The sequence below is a fragment of the Lygodium microphyllum genome, chromosome 11 (genome assembly GCF_053477565.2).
Source record: "Lygodium microphyllum isolate KBCC chromosome 11, Lygodium_microphyllum_v1.1.10, whole genome shotgun sequence".
NCBI lineage: Eukaryota > Viridiplantae > Streptophyta > Polypodiopsida > Schizaeales > Lygodiaceae > Lygodium > Lygodium microphyllum.
Window position 1 is genome coordinate 57,220,316 of NC_141145.1, and position 7,777 is coordinate 57,228,092.

The 7,777-nt window shown below is 42.2% G+C and overlaps 1 pseudogene; it reads right to left on the reverse strand.

Annotated features, from left to right (window-relative positions):
- Positions 1–5,048: 5,048 nt before the first annotated feature.
- LOC148028849 (uncharacterized) lies at positions 5,049–7,359 on the reverse strand (annotated as a pseudogene).
- Positions 7,360–7,777: the final 418 nt, after the last annotated feature.

Genomic DNA, 7,777 nt, shown 5'->3' on the forward strand with positions numbered 1-7,777 from the left:
ACATGATCGGTCGTCCACACTGATAATCTGCCTTGCGTAGAGTATGAGCTGATTGCAATAGCTTCTTGAGCTTACGCATAGCTTTTGAATGCTTCTCATCCCAATGAAATTTCTGCCCCTTTCGAAGCAGTTGATAGAGAACATCTGCTATATGAGCAAAATGAGGAATCCAAATCATGTAAAATACACAAGCTCCCACAAATCTCCGAACCTCTGAAGTAGTCGAGCAATACTCTGCAATCCTGTTTATGGCATCCACCTTTGCAGGTGAAGGTTTCTTGCCATAGTATCCAACCATATGTCCAACTATGATAACTTCATTAACACCAAAAATAGATTTCAGCCCTGAAAGTGTCAATTTTACCTCCTCTAATCGTGTCAATATTTGCTCACAAGCAATCAAGTGGTCAGCCACAAACTGTCTACATCCACGCAAATCAAGACTTTCATTCTTTTCTTCTTCTGCACAACCCTTAATAGGCACATCATCTAGAAAAGGCATGGTATACTGCGGAATATAGTCTCGTAGAACTCTATACATAGCATTCATCATATGAGCAACTGAGTTTGTGGCACCTTGAGGCAAGGTACACATCCTCACAAGACCAATAGGTGTCCGCATAGTAGTAATATCCCTGCTTTCCAAGGCAAGCTGAAACTGATCATAACTTGAATACAAGTCACCTAGAGAATAGATGGCTCGTCCTGCAAAAGCCTTAGCAAATTCATCCACAACTTGACCTGTTCCCACATTCCTGATTGTCACTTTGTTCACGGGCTGCATATCCTGAATAAATCTCAAAGTACCATTCTTCTTTGGTACAGTAAACCACCTGTTAGAATAGGGTGCAGAAGAGGGTTCCAAAATCCCCATTTTAATCTTCTCATTCAGCAACTCTATCAGCTTTGGCAAGTGTGCTTTAGGCACAGGTATAGGACGTATATTCCATGGTACATGAGGAACAGTGAAGATGACCATAGGTGCAACCAATTTGGGACTAATGCAGCCAATTTCATGTGGAAAGAAAGCAAATGCCTTACCATGACGTCCAAGAATCTCTCTAAAACATTCTTTTTCCACTGGAAGCAAAAAATCATCATTTCCAATCTTCAATTCTGCAAGAGTTTCAGCTGTAAACTTATGTCCAATATTTGTAGGATCTCTCAACATAGGCTGCTTCATAGCTTTTTCAATCTGTTCATCACTATCAGAAGGAAGCGAACCCTCTTATCAACTGTTTTATATTTTGTGTCAACCTTGGCATCATTCAAGCACTCTTTTCTTTGCTATAATTTCTGCAAATTTTTAGCAACTTTCAACTCTGTTGGCTGAAAAATTTCAGCCTTTCGCTCTATGGACTGCATAGGTGCATCCTGAAACTCTGTATGTAGAAATTTTTCTGCATTCAACTCTGTTGGCTGAATGAATTCAGCCCTCTGCAGCTCTATTAGTTGATCAAGATCAGCCATAAATTCAGTTTGCTGAGTTTTCTCAGCCTCTAACTCTGTTTTCAGCATAAAACCAGAAATTTCCTGAAACATTTCCAAGGTTTGCACAGGTATGATCTTTGAACCCTTACATACATCAGTTTTCAGCATTGCTCCCATCTCAAACAATGTATCTGCATAAGACATCCCTTCATACAATCCATCTACATGCTCTTCTGCTTGCAAATTACCTGCATTCTTCAACTCTTTCTCCTTACGACCAATGTACTGCCTGGCAGCTCTAGGCAAATCTGAAATTTTTTGATAACTCACTGAACTATCTGAAGAAAAACCAACAAAATTATTGGAGAAAGACTGGCTGCCAGGAGGCGAGATCTCCTCTTTTCTCCGCTCTGTACCACTGGCATCTCGCAAGACAGCGGTACCTAATGAAAATCCAACTCCTTCGCAGGTAGTGGTGCCTCATCACGCAAGGAGTCCCTGTTTCTCGGATGGTTTACCCCAACAGTCATAAACTGAACAGCTCGCATACCATCTTTACTGTGTATCCGCGCATAAGCTGACCCATCATCCATCACTTTCGTTTCCATTCTTGCTTCTGTAATGAAAGGCTGTCCAAGAATAATCGGATAAGAGCAAGAATCCTGAACAAAGCAATGATAATCCTCTTCAACATTACCAATAGAAATTCTGATACTCGGACAAGCAGCATACATATCACCAGAAGTATTATTGGTGGCTCTCATGTGCCAGCCATGCTCTGCATCCATAGGCCACTTGCTACTCTCATAAACGCCTCGAGCAATAAAATTAATCTCAGAACCATGGTCGACTAAAGCAACCAATGGAATTTGTTTCTCTCCAATCCTTACCACTGTCTGAGTGGTTGCTCTAGCCCAATGACTTTGTGAAAAATGGCTGCGAGGAATGAGAATAGGGGTATCATCATCTTCATACTGCATAGGCTGAACTATTTTCTCCAATTGCGGATTAACATAAGCATTCTCAACCTTCAGTGCATCATCATGCTCTTCTCCAAGAGTTCTATGCCACAATCCCTGTAAAGCAGGTCCTTCCATCGCATGTCGTTTTCTCCGCAAAAGATCCTGCATCTGATCATGTATTTCTCTTCTAGCAATCCCAAGAGCTTCTCCAACAGTAAAAGTGACTTCACTATTCAAAATTCTTTCATGAAAAATCTTACTCATATCCGTTTGCATATCAAGGTCTGACAAGAGCTTGAATCCTGGCTCTTTTCTTGGTTGCCTCTTTTCTTTCTGCTTGTCTCCCATTGGTTGTTCAGGACCTGATTGAGCTGGAGAACTTGACATAGGTGGAGCTGTAACAGGTGGTGAAACAATGTCACCCCCTCTAGTCTTTTTGGAGGTACTGGGACCCTCCTCATCTCTTCTTCTCTTTTCCTCAACCATGGCATCTAAACCCTGCGTTTTAGTCATATAAGCAAAAATAGAATACCTGTCAACAGGAGAATCCCATCCTGTTTCTCCTCGGATGCTAGAGCCCACACAAGTCATAGTAGATGCCTGAACTTTCCCTCTTCTTGCTATCTCCAAGGCAGAGGACCATAAAGCAGAGTCTCCATCAGATTTCTGCTCAAGCTGGACTCCAAAAGCTGAAGCATCCTCTCTAACACTCACATAAGATGATCGCGCAGCCATATCATCAAGAAGCTTCTTCATGCCTCCCTTACCGAAGTTCGTGTCAAGAGGAGCGCCAGTCTCTGTCAACCATATCTTCCCATCTTGTCCCCAGAACACTACATTCTTCTTATGTGCTTCCTGAAAAGCATCACAATCTCTGCAGTGTTGGTGCTCTGTACTATCGCACCAAATACATCGTCGCCCTTTTCTTTGACTAGCTGGAAAAGCAGTCGCTGGAGCAGGTGCTATAACAAGTACTGACATAAGTTGCTCCTTTAACTTACCAACTTCAGCTTTGACTGCTTCAATCGTCAAATCAGCCAAGCCTTTAATAACATCATCTACAGATAAGGGCATTGGAGCAGCAGGAACTGGTGGATTCACTGCAGGAGGAGTAGGCTTAGGCAAAGAAGTTGCAGCAGGGGTAGAAGAAGAAGTCTCCAAGGATTTTTCAGGAACTGATCCTCTATTACGATGCAATCTTACTCTCCTGCGCTGCTTCTTAACAAGAGCATTCACAGCATCAATGACATGTCTCCACTCGGTCTTTAAACCTGAATCAGTAGCTTGATCTTCCAAAAGATCATCCAACTTTTCCTATAAATCAGCATCAGCAGCTTGTAAAAATAACTCCACTTTCTGCATCTCCAAATCTTGCTGCTCAATCCCATCCAACTGATCATAGCGGCTTTCAAACTCTCGCAGAAGAGCGGTAACAGAAAGTCCCTTATTAGGCATAGAAACCCATGCTAAAAAATATCTGCGATTCATAAGACCTGTATCCTCCAGGAAATATTCATCTTTTAATGCCTTCTTAAATTCAGCCCAACCTGCATGTGCTTCTTGAATTTCTGCAATTCGGCCTTCAAGAGCGCGCACCACAATCCGCAAGAAGTAGTGGCTCCAAACATCTTGAGAAACCCCAAAAAACTTCATCTTTTCTTCATACAAATGCAGGTAAGTTGACACTTGGTGGCCATTAAACTGCTTCATCTCCTGTTGGACACCTTTCAAGGCATCCATAGCATCACTGTCACGTTTTGCGTGAGCTTGCTGCTGCATATACATGGTAAATGACTGAAACAGGTTCTTCATGACATTATCATCTGTCATCTCTTCTTGCGAGTCTCCCATCTTGCTGAAAAGTGATGCAGCACTTTCACGTCGGGTTCACCAAAAATGTCGTAGATTTCGTGTAAGGGCTGCTGAACACGGAGTTCAAGTTGCAACAAGGAAAGAGGCTAACAAGAAGAATTCGAATTTTTGATGCAAAAATTCACTATATTCCTTGCCAAGTAAATTACATGAGGTCCATGTTCAGAAAAATCTATAGTATCTCATAATTTGTTTTGCATTCAGGTGTATGAAGTCAATTTTGCCATTGACACATAGACTTGAAGAGTTTTGCTGGAAAGAGTTCTGTTGGGCAGCAATTCTGAACCTTTTCTCGATCTAATCAATGAGCAATCAACCCATAAGTCTACCCAACATTCAGCATCAGTTCAAGACTGTTCTCAGCATTTAAATTTCAGCAAGAGATTGCCACAAGAGAAGACAATAGCAGTGGACAGCAAAGAAGGCAACACCTTCAACGGAATTAAGACTGAAGAGGGAAATGGGTTGTGGTTATATATCTCTGTGCAAACGAAGATGATGGCTCTTGGTGGAAACTTAGAGTTAGCCATGTCCTGCCATGAGCAAATTGCAGCTCCAAGTCACAGCTTGCCTTGTATGAACTTCATCTTGGGGTCTTCCAGAACATTGAGTAGGTCAGAAGATACCGGCAGTGATCTTGTTGACTTGTTTTAAACAAGTTCCAGGAGTGATGCACCAGCCTTGGCATATGGAAGAGACAGAGAGAAAAGAATCGGTTGCTGAAGTAGACTAGTGATAGCCTTCACAAGAGATTCCTCATTCAAGTCTTCCAAGATCAGGTTTCTACCCAGTTTGTGCCTCTGTCCATGCTTTCACAATAGTTCTTTTCATATCTTCATCACCTTCTTCATACATGTTCTTTATCATGTCCATCAGTCCAGCCATGAGATCCTTGTCAGCTTCCAACTTAAGCTTCAGCTTGTCTTCCTTGAAGTGCAGATCAGGCCAGTTGCCCTTGTCAGCCTTCTTGAATGTGATTATGATTCGATTGGGCTTGACAACAGTAGTACACTTCTCAGGTAATATAGGTTTGCTTAATTTGGATACACCACACCGATAATTTTTGCCAGACACATCATGAATCTTGACATCAAAAGAAGTAGACTTGAAATCTATGATAACATTTTCCTGGGAAGCCCCTTCAAGGAAAATATATATCTTCACTGTCTCAGCGTCTTAATCCCAACTGAAGCTAGACAAGGTTGTGTATCGAATTTACGGTGTTGATGGGACCTTAAGGAGGGGTACAGGTGTTGAGTGATTAGATGAAATCGCAGCTTGCAGACTTTCGACCACATGGATCTCAATAGCAGGACCGCAGATCAGAAGAAAAATCAGCAACAAAGTATCGATGTCAGGAGTAGAAGCATCTCCTACTTTTTATCAGGAGTAATGTCTGGATGAAACAATTGTGATGAATAGTTCCAAATCCGTCCATACTTTTGAAGTAATGACCAACGAACTGTTTGTGTAGGATGAGCTGTTAAAACCAAGTCCACTGATTGATTTATCAAAGCCTCATAAATCTGCTTTAGCGTCTTTCTCCTCCTGTTTTCTGGTTGTTGACATTGTCTCCTGAGACGGTGAAGAAAGCCAAGGGATCCCCGCCATGTCTGCATCCCACACAGAGGAACCGGAATAGCCGTCTTCAGGTCGCCACTCCACGAAGGATGAAAAACTATTTTCAAAATAAAGCGGTAGACTCTATATTTTCTGGACACTTTCCCCGTTTCCTCCACAAGCAAAAAAAGTCCGCCAAACTTTTAGTCCCATTATCATATAAAGTGATGGCCCCCAGGAAAAGCTTCTTCCCTCTAATATTAGCGCATCTTCTTTTTCTCTTTCGACAAGTGTTGTTTTTACATTCCCTTCCCCCTCAAATAGTAGGCATGAGTGATTGTACGCATTCAGCATGCAGACAAAAGAACTTGGGTCTGGGGACACACCCTCTTCTTGCATCTGCTCAAAACAGTCCAATACATTTCCAATCTGCCCATGTAAAGCATAGCCTGTGATAAGGGCATTCCAAGTTATTGCATTCCGGACAAGAAGCCCCACAGCATAACTCAAGTCAGGTCTAGTGATCGTGAGATAGATCAAGCTGTCTACCATCTATCTGTACATAGTAACACTCTCAATCTCTGTCCCAACATCAATCTGCAGCTTGACATTCTGCTCCAAAGGCGTATCCATAGGCTTGCAATCAGCCATACCATATTTTTGTAACATGTCATGAGCATACTGCTTCTGTAGCAGCCATATGCCTCGAGGTGTAGAGACAACCTCAATCCCCAAAAAATATTTCAGCTCTCCAAGATCCTTGACCTTAAACTCAGCCTGTAAACATGTCTTTATTTCTACAATCCCATTTTCATCATCTCCTGTAATGATTAAGTCATCAACATAGACAACTAGAAAAACATAGCCACTATCTGTCTTCTTCGCAAATAGACTATGATCAGCATCTCCCAATCGAAAACCATGTTGCTGTAAATAACTGCTGATGTGAGCATTCCATGCTTTGGGTGCCTGTTTCAACCCATATAATGCCTTTTTCAGCCGACATACATGTGCTGGAAATTCTGGATGTACATAGCCTTTAGGCTGTTCCATGTAAACCTCTTCCTGTAATTCTCCATTGAGAAATGCATTCTTTACATCCATATGCCATAGTTTCTAGCCTCTAGCTACTGCCAAAGCAATCACAGTTCTAATTGTAGCCATATTTGCTACAGGGCTGAAAGTCTCCTCATAATCAAGACCATACTGCTGCGCATACCCTTTTGCAACCAGCCTGGCCTTATATCTTTCCAATGATCCATCTGTTTTACATTTTACCTTATACACCCACTTGCATCCAATAGGTGTTTTTCCCTCAGAAAACTGTACCAAACCCCATGTACAATTTTCAGCCAAAGCTGAATATTCCTCATCCATAGCAGCACACCAATTCTCATCTGAAACTGCCTCATCAAACTTACTTGGTTCTCTAAAACCTGTTACTTTCGTCATATAAGCATAATGATGGGCTGAATATCCAGTGTAAGTATACCTGTCAACAGGTCGTCTGACCCTCTTTGATCTCTTGAGCCATGGCTCACTGTGAGCTTGCCTCTCATGAGGCAGCACATAATGGCTCTGTCTAGCACCTGGCGTCATAACAGACGAAATCCCCAATTCACTATCTAAGCTGTCACTACTAGATGAATCATAACCTGCAGTGAGTGGACCTGTTACATCTTCAAAAACCTTTTCTTTTCCCTTATCTGTTCTCCTCCTCACTGACATATCCGTGTCAGTGGATGCAGTAGTGCGACTTCGTAATCGACCTGTCCAAGGACTCACTGTAGATGATACATCACCTGTCTGACCAGTCATGGAAGTACTCTTTGCACGAGTATTTTTAGCATGACTCATACTGGGTGAGCCATCAGTAGGCACTGCAACAGGATTCCCATACCAAGATGCTAACTCATCAAATACCACATCTCTGCTTATGAGTGTCTCATGCG